We start from the raw sequence: 16,227 nt of genomic DNA on the forward strand, positions 1-16,227 counted from the left end.
GGTAGGACAGTATGAGAATTTAATTTGTAGCAAGATGTTGTTCAAGTAAACAGTGCTGAGTGTTTTGTTTTCTACTGAATAATGTCTGGAGCTGAAGTGGCAAAAATGTTGCTTGTTTCTCTAATCCTTTTAGCTAATGGAAAAGTAATTTCTGGTCATTATTGGCTAGGCAAAATCTTACAATAACATTGAAACAAGGTTTTCTAAAAGGTTCAGCAAGTGCAGCAGCACTTCTGAACTTAAAAAAAAGGTGTGGGGGAGGAAAGGATAATTCTTTAATAAAACCATGTAATGTTCACTTCTGGATGAAAAAAAATGCTTTGATAAGGCAGGAAACACTAATGTCACTGATATTAAAAAAAAAATTAACAGAGATCCTGATTATTGATGATAGATGGAATCATCAGCTAGTAGTGGCCTCTGTGTGTGTTTGGGCTTTTGAATGCTGGCGTGTAAGGCATAGCTGAAAATACCTTGAGAGAGTCATGTGTTGTTATGCTGTACAACAGTTTCATGGCTGATCCAGGACTGACTGTAGAAGCCTCCTACATGCCAACCCATTCTTGGTAAAAGAGTCTTTGGTGCCTTTTGACATCTGCCTAGCTGGATTAGCAGGCCCATCAGCACTGCTCCAAATATACTCTGTTCTGTCTTGTAGTACCAGTGCAGAAATTTTGCTAGCCCTCTAACTTTCTGGGTTTGTGAAATACTTGAAGGGGTAGCAGAAGATTTGTTTTGGGTTTGTGTGTCCATACACACAAGATTAATCTTCTTCCTCCCCTTTTTGAAAGTGCTGCTGCTTAGGCTTCCAGAAAAAAAACCGTGGTGAGTCTGTTGGGATATAGACTTAGATAACAAAAACATGTTCAGTTGATCAGATATCTGTAATACCTTTGAACATGGTAGGATATGGAGGGGCAGGGAGAAGAAATCTGTGCAGCCAGGAGTACACGTACATCCAGCATGACAGTGCTAAATTCTTCTATATGTTAAGATGTCCCTTCTTTCAACCAGAAAGAACTTTCCCAGCTACCACATGACATTTGTGGTTCAACATACAAATACGTCTTTCTAGTGGGATTGATATTGGAGACAGCCAGGTACACATTCCAGCAGGATCATCTCTTGCATAAAAGCATACATAATACTTCCAACTTCAGCTAGTAGCTTAACTTAAATATGGTTAAACTTATTATCATGTTTAGTTTTAAGCATACGAAATGCTACCATCATCTTGAGGATGATGTTCATGAATGTAATCTGTGTACATATGTACACACAATATGTGTGTATTACTGGGCTGGGGTCTTGATTACTAGAAAATTCTTGAGAATGCTTTTTATATTTATCCAGTTGTGACTGTTATGTTCTTTTCAGGAAACATGCAAGATAATCGGCATCTCCTGCAGTTTCCAATGAATAATCAAGGTATCAAGTTAAATTAAACTGAACAGCATCTACCCATAACAGCAGGTGCAAAATTGTCACTAATTATGAATTTGCTGGGTTCAGTAGTGACTATGCATGAATTATGTCACATTCATTAAAAGAAACATTCAGAGCCCAATTGATGACAAGAGGGGAAAAAAATAGCATTAGACTGTTTCTCCAAAATGAATTAATATTACTGAGATTTGCAAGTGAAGACAACTGTAGAGAGATGAAGTATTACTCTGCATAAGTGCCTGCCAAATGCTTCTGCTAGAAAAACCATTGGTTTTCTACTAGTTTAGAAAACTAACAAAATCCAGCACAAATAGTCTATCATTGTTTCTAGAGAAAGAAGATTTGTATGTAGGTATTGTCTTAAATGCATGAGAAATTTCTATTCATGTGCTCCTAGGAAAAGTGGAAAAATCTTGTTTTCGATACTCTCCTACTTTTTTCCTGGCCACCCCCATAGCAGAGGGGAGGGGTGAGTACTTCTATGAATGTTTTAAATTATTTTTAATTAACTTTATTCATCAAATGAGAATATAAAAAGTAAAGCTAGGATACAAAGTAACCATTATGTAATAACTGCATTTTGAATTACCAGGACTTAAAAATGAACATCTGTATTACCAAAATGATAATTTTCTGAACCTGAAGAATTATCTCAGGTGATCTGGGAGGAAGTCCAGTGAAGGATTACAGTCATTCTGCAACCTAACTATAATGCGGTAACTGTTGAAAATCTTGGACTTTATTCCCTCCCCCCCTTAAATAAAGCTTTTTCATATGACAGAGATGTTGGTGTCCTAAACATCGGGTTTGAAATAGAGTAGTAGTGTGTCCATGAAGAACCTGTTCATCTCCTAATAATCTCCCTGCTTCTGTGCAGTCTTCCCTTCTGCCCTCTTCAGCTCCTTCCCCTTGGAGGTAAGCTATTTGTCCAGGCCCCTGTGCACCTTGAATCTGGTCAGCTGTGTCCTCTCAGGATTTTAATCTGGGTAGATGTTTCTGACATGCTGGGAGAGATTGCTGTGATTGGGAATCATGTTCTGGTGCATGTTACCACCATCATTGTGACTCAAGTGGCAGCCTAAGCCTGAAGTACTTCCTTCCATGCTGTCACCTTTGAGCAGGTGTTTAACTTTAAAGCTCACGAATGTTTCCATAGTCTTCTATACAACTATTCATGTGCTTAATGTTAAACATATGTGAAATGTTTGGTATGCTTGGGGGCAGGGTATGCGGTGATCAGCACTCTAGAGAATTGAATGCTTAAAAAGCAGAGAAAAATCAGATAGAACAAGCACTAATAGTGTTCCTAATATTTTCCATTTGGTGTCTGCACTCAGCATGAAGCAAAAATCTCATTATTTTGTTTTATTAGTGATTACTTTTCAGTGATCCATAATTTGAATGTAAAATGGGATTTCAAGACTACAGTGCACTTGTGCTTCTGCTAGTGAGAACTGAACTAGTGACCACTTACATCAGTGATGCTTTTTGTACCTGTTTCAACAGTAACTCCTGACTGTCAGTGTAGCTGTCCTCCATCTAAGACTACTAGGGTGACTTTTTTGGTGTGTTTAGCCATTTACTAAACAGTCTTAAAGCCTTCTGAAATATTAGTTAATTTTTCAAATATGAGGTGGTCTTTAAGCTGCTAGAATAAGTTTACTGTCTTTCTACAGGGCAGATGAAACAGTAAAACGGGCCTATTTTCTCCTGCTGGTCTATTCCCTCATGTTCAGTAAGTGTCTTGAATGAATTTATGTTCTCAACTAATTGCTTTCTTTTGCTTCGGAAAAAAGCTAGTAAAATAGCTGCATGTAATTGTGATATCGTCTTAATAAGCCTTCCATTTGTTTAAACTTTAAAAAGGCAGCTGAAAATATATTGTACATTATCATATGAAAGAACTGCCGAAAGTGCTTCTCTCTTCAAAATGTAGAGTGGACTTGTGTCAAAGCGATTTGAAGTGGAGGTTAAAAAAAAAAGCCTTTTTGACCATGGGCACATTCAAAGACGATTTTGATTAATACAAACACATTTCATCATTTGTACTTGAAAACATTTTAAATTGCCTTGCAAACACAACCAATGTACTTTATTAGTTTTGTATTCACTTTCATTAACTCCGCGCTTACAACAGTATGGATTCATTTAGTTTAAATTGTTTGGCTTTTTGTTTTTAGCTGGTGGCACAGGGAGGACTTGCACAGAAAGCTTACAGGCACATACTACAGCCTTAATTCAGTGTTTCTACTTTCTAAGCCCTCCATCTGCATCCAATTATACATCATGGGTATAAATCAGCCTTCCTTGGACTTCAAAGTTAAATAATGAAAGGTGACAATGCTAACTGGGAGGAATGATAAGAAATGCTGTCAAAACTGAAAGTGTGTGCCTCAGTTTCATCCATGAAAAATGGCCTGCTTCACAAAACAAAAGGCTTGGACAAAAGACCATACATTCTGTTCATTTTACATGAAAAATAATGGCCAGAATTTTTTCTAAGATATGGAAAATGAAGGCAGAATTGAAAAATATGTGGCGAGAACATCCCATGAATTTTAATTGAAATGCAAGAAAGAACAAAGTGCTTGTGACTGTAACAGCATTGAAAACAAGATATTTGCTACAGAGCACTGTAACCGGAATACTTTAGCAGTTCTTAGCCTGCAATCTCATTAGTTCTCATACTTGCACATTTTCCATGCTTATGCAAAGCCCTTCAAACTTTCCATTTAAAAACATTAATTTAGAAACCTTTTCCACCATGGATTGGTGCTACTTCCAAGAGAACTGAGCTCTGGTGCCACTTGATTGTTGGTTCTCAGTGGAAGTAAAAAGATTCATGTTCCAGAATTTACTTAGCTGATTGGGTAAATGGATATGTATTTCAATTTTAAATGCAGCACAGATATCTAGTTTGCCTTCTGTTTATTCACAGAATAGCCATTAAGATGGTTGAAGTATAAATAGTTATGAATGTTTTTGTTTAGAACTTGCCTGAAAACACTGGTGGGAAAACAAATGCTAATGTCTACAAAACTACAAAATAAATGCATGTAAAGCTACACAGTCCAGGAAAGGTACACACATAGTTGGGTTTTAAATCAAGGTCACTCAAGTGCAGACATGCCTGCTGTTACTTCATATGTGAAGTCATCAAAAACTTAATCCAAGCTTAAGTAAATCAATGGAGATTCTTCTTCAGCTTTCAACAGATTGGTGGCTCCAAAATGGCCAAAACTGGGGAGGAGGGACACTTTTTAGAAATGTCTAGGTACCAAGAGACCCAATTAGTCTTTTTAAAATATCTTTAGCATGGCTAAGAAAGTAAGTTTTTTTGGAAATTATAGTTTAAGGTGCAATAAAATAGCTTGGGGAAACAGACAGGGGAAAACAATTTTTAGTATTTTCCTGTTTTGTGGGTTGTTTTGGGTTATTTTTTTGTTGGGTTCCCCCCCACCTGCTGCACCCTCACTGTGCTTTGTTGTATCCAGTTTGTTCTTTTCTGATGGAACATGGGTTTAATCTGAGAGTTGTGAATCTGACTGGGATTTTCTGAAGCACCTGAGGGCATCTTTTCCTCTGTGTTTTAGACATCAGAGAAGCCATCCATATCCTTAAAGACCTAAAGACTTCTGACAATCTGAATTCAGGTAGAGGAGCGCATTGACTTTCAACTCAAGTGTTTGGAAGTTAGAGTTCTTTTAAAAAAGTTTTTCTAGAGGTGCAATAAGAGCTGTTGGCTTTGGGTTTAGTTAACTGTATGACAGTTTCATTGGCCTTGCTTGTAATAATAATTAAAACACAAATAATTTGCTCTATCAGGGCATTTTCCTTTCCCTATCACTTTTGCATTTATACAAACACAATGATTCATTGCTTTGATATGTGCATAGTATCAAGTCCCATGTTATTGGGAATTAGTTTAAATCTTATGAAAATGATGCTTCTGTAAGCAATAGTCACAAAGAGAAGCTAATACATGTATTTACATTAAAACATGTATTTTGTGCCAGAGAAACACACAGCTATTAAACATTGAATCCTACAATTCAGGGGAGGGGGAAATTAAGCCAGCAGTGGAATGGTACTCTGAAGTGCAGTGTTGCAAGTTTACATTATAGTGGCAGTATCCAATCAGTGTTTTTAATTCTTTTAATTACTGAAATCTCTAGAGTACATAATAGTGTGGGATATACACATGTATCTGTAATAAACAACATGTATCTTGAAGAAATGAATTTAGTTTTGGCAACAATGTGATAGGGAGATCAAAGAGCTAGCTGGCATTAAAAATGATTTAGATACATTTGTCATAGGCAGCTGTTATGCTAATCTCATTTATGCAGTTGTCAGCTGATAGGTTCTGATGAGCCAGCTTAGTGGGAAAATCATTAGTAGATCCCTATTGTGATAAATGTTATTTATTACTGTCAAATGGTATTAATGTTTGATTCAAAGATGGGAAATGGGCATCATCTACATGAAGTTCATCCATTCATGGTCAACGATGACAAAGGGAGCCTTTGAATTCCAGCCAAAGGAACTTCATTTCTGTAAGAAAAAAGAATAATGGATTTAATTTGCATATGTTTTAAAAGGGTAATGAAGTAATACGATGTTTATCTTGTTTGAAGAGTGGTAATTTTTGCTGGCATAGCTCCAGCAACATTTGAGTCATTGTGCAGCATTTGCTGTTCAGTTGTTGGTTGTGGAAGGGGCCTTTCAAAGCAGCAGGTGCACAAGGGGGGAGGAAGCTAAAATGATTTATTCATTAGGCCAAAAAATGAGCAATCTCAGTGTCTTTCCCCTTACCCTCCAGAAATATATTTGCAACCATCTTCCTTCATTCTTCTTCTGCTACATCAATATCTCTCTTCCTGTCTGTGGCATTGCCTCTTGAATTACACATAGATCCACACAGATTTCCACTCCATCTTTGTTGTGATTTGACTTTTTTCCACTTAATCTAAATAAATAAATGCACAGAGACAGTAGCATCCCATTTCAAACTATCAGGCATGTAGAAGTTGGGAGATGGTCATGTATGGCTGTATGTAAAATGGAGTATTTTTTATTAATTTTTCTTTTTAAAAGAAAATAACTCTATGTTTTGGCAAATTAGCTGTGCAGCTGGGTTTTAAGTTGTTGAAAGGTGTTTCCTCTGCTTGTGAATTTGCACAGAGACATCTCTCTTTCTCCTCTCTGTTCCAATATAGCTGCAGTGTTGTAACTTATTTCTAATTTTTTTAAGCTAAATAAAAAAAACCCCAAACACCTCAACAAAAAAAGAACAACTCAAACAAACCCACAAAAGACCCGCCCAACCAAAATCTACTTATGGTGCAATCAGTCATACAGTGGCTGATTTAAATTACTCATTTCCAAACAGGCATCAGAACATTTAAACAGTATTTCAGTCTATATTCTGCCACTAGTATATTATTTATACATATACAAATTAATTCAGAGTAATCTGGAAGTTTTAAATAATTTTTTAATGTAAATTAATAAAGTAACAATGGCAATCTAAGAAAGAACTGACCAAAAAAGTACTGTAGTCAACATTAAGAAAAACAATCTTGCAACTCTTTCTGCTGGTTCTGCCCTGAGCTACTCATTAATAGCCTTCATATGTCAGTGATAAGGAATTCCTGTTAATCAAGACAACCTTGGTCTTTTTAAAGGCAGATAGATGCTAAATTCTCATTGGTGAATGATCCTTTCATCTAGACATCCTCAAATTCCTATGGAAAACTATCAGAATATTTTCAGTTGCCAGTGGTGGTACTTGAGCATGGATGGAGATAGGTACTATATACAATTTTGTAAAATAAACCTAATAATTTATATCTTCCAAATGAACTGGTAGCAGTTAATGCTCTATAAAACATGTAGAGAAAATACTACAGGGGGTTATGGATGTCTTGACTTTAAAGAATTTGGATCATGTTTTGGTGATGTAAGTACTCTATATCAACAAAATTTCTGGGTAGTTTTCAAGGTTAGCTCTAAAAAGGCATCTATAGTATTAATTTTTGAGGTTATTAAAATACCCTGTTGCCATTGGGAGATCTGCAAAGTAAGCTTGCAGTGCAGTGCTGCAAATAAACAAAAAGTCATCCTGTAATTGCTGTTGATTAAAGATTTCTGACCCGTCTCAGCCCCATATTTAAAATATCTCTTGTGAGGCTGCTCTCAATATCACACCCATCTGTCTGAGGCAGAAGCCTTTGTGGTGGCAACTGGAGTCTGCTGTCCAGAATATGAGACTGTGCATACCCAATGGATTACCATGCTAGCAGACAGAATTGAACAGGCTGGTTTTATGTGTTCTGTAGGTGGATGTAGAAGCAGATGTTCGCTCTGTCTATAACCTCTCCAAAAAGCTGATCTTTCAGACTAGCATAGACATAGCTGCTGACTATTTGACGCTATTTGCCTAAGTGTTACTAAGTCTTTCAGACCTCGTAAACAAGACTTATCAAAGATCCACAATTTACCAAAACATGAATCTTGACTTGCTCTGGATTATCACACCTCTGTCTCATGATCCATATTGACTGCTATCCTATTCTTAGTACTGTATGAGAAGCTGCTCCATCTTCACTGTGATTTTTAGACCAAAAATTGTTTCAATAAATATGTATAAGTTGTTTCTCCAAACAGCTGCATCTTTTGGAGGCTTGTTGCAGCTAGCTCTCTAAGTTTTCTGAGTTTGGATTTGAGTCCATTTCCACTGCTACCTCTCCCCATATATGCACTTACATAAGTGGTTTCCTTGGTTAATTCTGGCAGAAACTACAGTTGACCATAACCCGCTGTTAGGGTGCTATTTAGTACATGGAATGTAAGACCTCAGATGTTATGTGTTTCCTAATTAGCTCCTGGCACTTCTCAGGCTTTTTTTTCTCCCCCCCCCCCCCCCCCCCCCCCCAGCTGTGAACATACTAGTTTGAGTTAAGATAGATTTAAAAATCTTGCTGTGGGAGACCACATATATCTTTAGATTACTTTGATAGTCCTCTGAGGCTGTTCCTTAAAGTAGATAGATTTGTCTCAATCTGTCTTTACATTGAGATGTGCTGGGCTTGCTCCATTTGTTGTGATAAGAGTTGCTTTGTAGGTCATAGGAGATAAACGTAGATCTTGTTGAGAGATTTGGTTGTCAAACTGTGTGATATATTCCATGACTACTAACTTCTGGAGAGTGTGGGATTGTTATGACATGTATAATATACTGTAGGATTCATTCTGAAACCACTGAAATTCATCACTCACTGGCATACTGAATCACTAGTTCATCAAAAATACTGAAAGTAGCTAAAATTGCTTCCAGCTTAGTAATAGCTAGTTGACTAGTTAACACTGACATCAGGATTATCTCTGGAAATGGTGCAAAATAATCAGTAAATGAACATGTTTCAGTGGGGATTTTTTTCCTTTTTTCTTTTCTCCTATTTTTCATCTCTCAGGTGCTGCTTACTTTTCTCTGGTGTCACTTTTAGCATTGGGGTTAATATTATCATTTTGGAGGTGTTAAGTTTTAGTCCTGCAGCACTGTGGACCATATTTGTAATGCAAGTCACTTTCCAGGTGGCAGATCGTTCTTGTAATATGTGGTGAATTCTAGGTAAAACTTGAATTTCTGTTAAAAGGTGACAATCTTCTTGTAACTGTAATATAAAACAGATTTGTTCTAGTTCTTTCTAATATAGAGGATTAAATGGTATCTTGTGAAGTCATCCTTAAGCTTACAAAATATATTTTTTGCTCCCTAAAAAGAAGGAAAAAATAACTTGCTTTATCTAAGAATTTTCTTATGTGAGGTGATGAAACTTTTCTTGGTTTGTGGCTTGTTGCAAGAACATGTGACATAAGTTATTTGTAGAAGAACTTGTGGATGATTTAAGGAGGGAAAGGAAACAGCTGTGCCATCAGGGGTTTGCTGGTTTGATATCAAGAGAAGCCTGTTAAAGAAATTGGAGGAAAACAAGCTGTAAGATCAGCCAGCAACAATATGAGGACAGGGAAAAAGGAAGTGCTGCTGTGATTTCTGTAGAAAGCGATAAGGCAGTGGGGCGATGAACTTCTGTCTCCTTCAGTCCAGATCCAGTCTTGTGGTTCAAGGTTGGTGAAGTGGGACAAAGGAAAATGTATCTCTTGGCAGCCTGAGGTTGCACCTAAAGAGGGCAGCAGGTTTTGCAATCTTTCATGACTCCCCCTGCATCTGGCATGGTACAGAAAAGGGTGAGAGTGTTACTGAGATGCTATTATTGCTTATGGAGAGAGGAAAGACAAGACAGCAGGAGCAGCAGGTAAAGGGAGGAACTTAAAGGCAGATATTAGGGTATTAGGGTGGGTTTTTTAAAGACTTAAGACAAATATGAAGGTAACTTTGTCTATTTAGAAATTATTCAGATAATGAATACTTTGAATTTGATATCAATGGTGATAGGCATTTAAAATATGTGATGACATATACAGGCAGAGAGTCAGAGAAATGGCTTAATCAGTTAAGGATCTGCTGCAATAGAATGAAAAGCTTTTTGTTGTCTTGCAGGAACTGTAAGTAAACTGTAAGGAAAACTTAAAATACAAAAATAACACCTGTGTTAAAACTGCAAAGGTTTTCAGGGCACACACTCTATTTTTGTTTTTTTAAATGTTCCTTTTGTACTTTATTTGGCATCTCATGATGCCTTTGGGAACAGCTTGCATAAAGTCATCAGTTGTCACCTACTTCCTGATCAAAAACTAGTGAATTAGTTTTTCACAAGTCTGGTCTGTATCACTATGCTCCACTCTAGTCTCTTAGGCTTTTGCTTGCCTGTAAGCAAACATATGTATAAAATTATTTGCTATCAATAGTGATGCATTCTCCCTGCAGACACATTAGGCAGCATTTTTAAAAGTTTACACATGGACAAATCCCAGCCTACTTAAATGCTGAATCTCCAAACCTTTGCAGCTTATGAAGTCATTTATGTTAATATAAAGTGAGTGGAAATTACTCTAGATTGTAAGGAAGTCTTCTCTTAATTCCTGTTTTAGGTGCATGTGTAATATAGTCATGGCCATGCTAAAGAGTATAAATGCACAGGAAATGCATTCTTTAGAAGGACCTCATCCATTCCACTAACTAGAGCTGTGATCCTCTACCAATTTAAATTATTTTCTTGCAAAGCGAGCGATAATGATAAAAGATATTATCACATGATTCTGATTATCAGATACATAATATTTATAATTCTCACTTGGAAATCCAAACTTTATATAGAAAAGAATGCATTACGGTAAATAACTTGTTAAATAACATTGTAATTGTGTAAGATACATAAGAGAACTGCAATATAAATGAGAATCAACAGTAGCAAAATATTCTTGTTCCTTATGAGTACAACAAAACTGCTTATGTAGGGGTGGTGGGGTGGGGTGTCTGATCTGTTGTAGTGGTTAATAGTTACTTTAAGGAGACTGAAATTACATTACAACTGACACTTCTAGGATTAATTTTATAATTTCTGATTTTAATTTTGGTGAAAATGTATTTAAAATTATCTCGTCAGCTTCTCAAATTAAACGTAATGAAAGTTGATAATATTCTAATAATATTAAGCTGGTTTTGGTAGTTACTAAGGCTGGTATGAAGAGACTATTCAGGCTATGAAAATAGGAGATTTAAAAAAAAGTTTAGCAGCCTTGCAACAGAAATCATACAATGTTTTATAAATCTGGTCCCTTAACACATTCATGCCACGCAGTAATTCTGAAGATATTGCATATCTTGAGAATATGCATGAACAACTGAGGGTCAACCTATTTTCCTCTGAAGTTGGTAAGAACCTTTGCTGATTTCCAAGAAGAGTTCAGTCAGACCTGGATAAAAGAACCAAGGATATCTTGGAAAGAAAGCCAGTAAGCTGAGGGGACAAGCGGTGACCTGGCATATTGTGTAGTTCTTGTGGAATAATGTACGATATGAAAGAATGTGCTGTGACAAGGTATGTTATCTGAGTTGTAATTTCTTGCAATTTCAAAAACTCATTAATAGGGCCTTGTTCATGGAGTATCTATGCCATTAATATGGGCTTAGACAAGCATGTAGTAGGAGTAGGTAAGTTAGTAATTCTGATCTCTCAATTATTTTTTTTTTGGGTAGCTGTGCTGCTGACCATCATCTGCCAGGTCACCCGTATAGCATGATATGAAACTACTTTTGATACAGCAGTACTGCTGCATGACATCTAGTGCTTCTGACCATCACTTAATAGAGCCATTCTATTAATGCTGGTCATCATGATACTTACGTTTTTCTCTCTCTGCTTTATGTAATGAGTAAATAGATTTATTGAGGCAAATAGCTTTCCTAAATTCCCTTCAACTCACTATACTTCCTTCACTCTAGGTGGATATATTCTTTCCCTTACATTCTCAATATTCTGTTTATTTCAAAAAGGTTTTAATCACCTAGGATCTTTTTTCTAAGAATACTAGCTGCTCGCTCCTTTTGTGGACTAAGTTTTAGAGTTTCTGTAACATTTTGATTGCCCTTTTAATATCTTCACTCTTAGAATAGTCTTTTACTAAAGCGATAAGAACTATGGTTGCATTCCAAATGTGGCTTCAAGTCCCCTGTGTAGTATTAGAATGATTTATTCAAAGTCTTACTTTTGTTTACTATATGTATACTAGAATCTCTCTCACCTTATTAATTTAAATACTGTTAATCCTTGTGCAGATGGTCTTGGAGTTCTTTCCAGCACCAGGACCATAGTCAACTCCTATTAAATGTTTTGTGGCATATGGCCATTGAGAGAACACTACCTTTTTTTTTTTTGGTGTCATCTAATAGCCTTATCATTCTTTACAATGAATTGCAGATGCCAGTGAAACCACTAACAGTATCAGCCTGTGATCCCAGTCTATTTGTCATTCAGAATTTTATTGCCATTCTCTTTTTGTCTTTACAAGCTCTATTCTCTGGTTTTGTTTCATCAGCAAATTTCTTCACCTTCATACATATTTCATGTCCTAGGTCAGCGATATATAAAATGAACAAAAATCGGCCTAATACTGATTCTTATGGCATTCCACTAATCCTTTTCTCCCAGACTGCTCTGTCTCATAAACAGCTTCTGTCTGTGACATTTAAGCCAGTTCCCTATCCACATATGTGGCTCACCCCAATACCATACTTAATGACTTTGGACCAAATGCTCTTTTCAATTGTGTGGTGCAGAGGGAAATATAAGACTGAAAGAAGGGCAGAAAGGGAAAATGGAGGAGAAAGCAGAGACTTAGTGACCTTTCTAAAATTCATGCAACTTAAATTCCTTCTGCTGTCTCTCCTCAATTAAAATCTAGGTTTTTTTCAGGTGGTTCTTCCCCTTCCGTTTTTACTCCTGAAGGTAAACTCAGCTTGTTGGCTCAAGATTACAATTTCATTATTTGTTTAGACATATTATTTTGATTTCCTAATTTTTGGTTACTTTTTAATCAGTAATTTTTAAACGATCTATCCTGAAAGCATGTAAGTTAGCCCTGGTCAATGAGGCAAGAAAAGAAAGAAGTCAGATACTTCTGGATTTTAAGTTGAAAAGGGGACAGTGTACAATAAGTGTTTTTCATGTTATAACTAGCTCTAATCTAACCAGTGGAAAGTTTTATACCAGATAGTTATAAAAGTTCTGTAGGGGAATAGACAGGGATCGGCGACCGGAAGATCACAGGATGTGACGGAAAGATAGACTCCTCCCCATAGGAGTGGCAGGAACAGGAAGCACAAGAGCTATATAAGCGTGTGACACAGCTAAATAAACGGACATTTTGTATCCATCATATTGATGTCTGTGCATCACTGTCCCCAGGGTGGGTAGAGCCCTGTGTCCCAGAGATATGCGGCCCAAGATAAGTTCTCCCGTAGAAGCGTACAGCTACAAAGTTCTTTCTATCCTTCTAGGTTAATTTGTGTATGTTTTATGTGACTTTTCTCTTTTCCAAGTTGTTCTACTATATTTTTCTGGTTGTCTCAAGACCTCTGCGCTACCTCCTTGTTGTCTGGAAGTCATATGTATCTACCAGTTCCTTTGTGGAGCTCCTTTATGGACATTGATTAAAAAATTAATTTGAGGTTTTTAGTAATCTATAATTATTGTTTCAATAAATTATTATTTTCTTTCCTGTGGCAGTTCTGTGGTAGTTCCGTCTGCTGTGCAGATCTCTTGGTTTTCATGTGCAGTAATTGAATGGTATTTTGTTCTTAGTCTTAACTATGTATACTATTGGCCTTTCAACTGTTTTCTTTAGTTATAATCTTTCAACGTATTCTGTGCACCCTCTTTTTTTTTTTTTTTTTAATATTCATGCTGGTTTTGTATCTCAGTTGCTGCCTCTTCCTTTTATAGTTTGTGTTTCATTGTTTACTCTCTGGATATTTTGGATGTTATCCTAGCACAATTATTGCTCTAAAGTGTATGTTTCTCTTTCTCTGAGAACTTTTTTCTCCATATTGTCCACTTTGTTCAGTATGATATTTGATTATATTTTACCCAGCCCTGTTTGCATTCTTTCAGAATTTTTCTCCTGAAATTATCTTCACTAGATTTTCTTTTTATGTCATTTAAGCATGGTTCTTTTCATACTGCTTAGGTCCTCACTATATACAACTGCTTTCCAAATTCCACCTATTAAATATAGTAAATTCAAATAATGGCTGAAATATGATCATAATTGCTCTCTAATGCCCTTCAATAGAATCCAGATATTCCCATTATCTCCGAGATCCTCATGCTTAGCTTTCTCTCTGGGATTTACAAATGTAGCTTCGCTCTTTCCTGACACAGCACAAAAATTAACTGGGGTCATTTGGATCTGCTTTCCCTTAATTTCAAGGAGCATGAAGGAAAATATAAACTCTTTATTTAGCCCATTTACTGGTTTTAGAATGGGCTGCAAATGTATGATTCACTGTAAGTATTGGTAGCATTATCCTCATCATTCTTAATGCCGCTGATTGCTTTTATGGAAGTCGAGTTCCATGTTCGTTTTCATGGAGGCTAAATTTGCACAGATTGGATATTGCAGGTTCTGCAAATTCAGGCAGGTATCACTTAAGAAAGCTATATCTTGACTAGTGGAATGGTAAGTACTTATAAATATGAAGTATGTAGAAGCTGTTAATTCCTTGTCCTTCATTACAGTCTAGATCAGTGAATATTGGATTCGGGAGTAAGGTGGTCTTAAGATGTAACCTTTAGTCCACCACTGATTTTCTGTTGTCTTAAGGCAAGTTGCTTTTCTTTGTCTTGCTTTTCTTGTACGTAAAATGAAGAAGTTTGAAAAATTATTGCTTTGGAGCTTTTCAGGTATTCTGGTACTTGGTTTATGAATTATATGGGAAAGATGACTACAAAATTAATACTTCTGTAATCAGTGCAGGGTTTATACAGTGTGAAGTAAAAAGTGTATGGGCTTCTGCAATGAATGAGGAGAATAAAATATTGAAACAGGTTCCTCTTTCTCTGATTACTGAACACAGCATACACTAAATGGGTCATTGGGATCCTGCAGGAAAATAATGTGGTGGGAACTGTTCTATTTTTACCTTGCTTCATCTCATACCATGGATTACTGCATATGTCCTGTAGTTCTTATGAGCATGGTGAGTCAGTCTTTAGAGGAACTTGGATGAACCTGGTCTGAGTATTAAATTTGAACTGAGCAGATGAGTTCTGCATATTTCAAGCTGTAAGTGTTTCAACACTGTGAGTGTTTTCACATGTCCAGTAAATAACAACATGCCTCATCTCTTAACTGCAGAGTTATAAATTACACAGCTGCCTTAGGCGGGTGTGTAATTAAGTTCGTTATTCTTGGGTGGTGAAGTATTACAATGAACAGTTTAAGAGAAACTAAGTTTTGAACAGTAACATTGCTGGGGACCATTCACTTCTGTGCCAGTGCCAAAGCTGGTATAGGGATTAGGAAAGGAGTTAATGAATCTAGAGCAGAAAGATCTTTTTTTACTCTCTGAGGCAAATTTTGTCTTAAGGTGAAAGGATGACCTGGGTTCTGTGTCAAACAAAAGGTGATGTATAGCTATGAATTTACTAGGTGACATACTGCCTAGGAACATAACACAGGGATTAAGTCATGTTTCTATCTTGTGTTAGTTCAAAAACAAGTGTATTCAATATAAACTGATTAAAAACAGGAAGAGGTCCCAACAGGTGTCAGTCAAACTCAGAGTTCGCAGAGATTTTTACCCTTCGGGCTCCCTGGTTCATTGCAAAGCTTCTGAACAAATTGTTTATTTTCATGACTTTATAATCTATCCCACATAGGTTGTGGGCATTTTGTCTTTTGTAGACATTTAAATTCATTTGTATGTTTATTGTGAGTATACGATATTTTAGTTTGGTTTAGTTCTAACAAAAATTAGGAAAAGATTTCTAATAGGCCTCAATGTCCAGAAGGAAGAAATTCCCTTCTCTTTTTTGTTTCTGTCATCAGTTCAGTTTGTTTCTGGAGCTGTTATCCTGCACTTAGAGAATCTAAGAAAATCTCAGACATCTCAAAAATGTACCATTAAATAATTCATACCTTTAGAAACCACCCTTATATTGTATAAAGGGAAACAGTGGTGTCAGCACAATTTGTTTAAAATCCTCTTTGAAAGACAAACCCCTCCCTTTCCTAGATAGTGTAGCACAGTTTAACACTAGGGCAGAGGAAAAATTTATTTCCTTGACAGAATATTGCAATTTTTCTTGTGCTTAT

General features: G+C 36.4%; 2 long non-coding RNA genes across 2 annotated transcripts in view; one reads left to right on the plus strand and one right to left on the minus strand.

Annotated features, from left to right (window-relative positions):
• Positions 1 to 16,227, plus strand: part of LOC135314582 (uncharacterized) — an 85,610-nt gene that overhangs the window by 38,771 nt on the left and 30,612 nt on the right. The gene's annotated exons all lie outside the window — the stretch shown is intronic.
• On the minus strand, positions 5,434 to 6,410 carry LOC135314581 (uncharacterized). Its single transcript, XR_010374091.1, has 2 exons — positions 6,262 to 6,410; positions 5,434 to 6,000 (listed from the first exon to the last, which is right to left on the minus strand). It is a non-coding gene; the product is annotated as an uncharacterized LOC135314581 (long non-coding RNA).

The sequence above is a fragment of the Phalacrocorax carbo genome, chromosome 8, assembly GCF_963921805.1.
Source record: "Phalacrocorax carbo chromosome 8, bPhaCar2.1, whole genome shotgun sequence".
In the NCBI taxonomy this organism is placed as follows: Eukaryota; Metazoa; Chordata; class Aves; order Suliformes; family Phalacrocoracidae; genus Phalacrocorax; species Phalacrocorax carbo.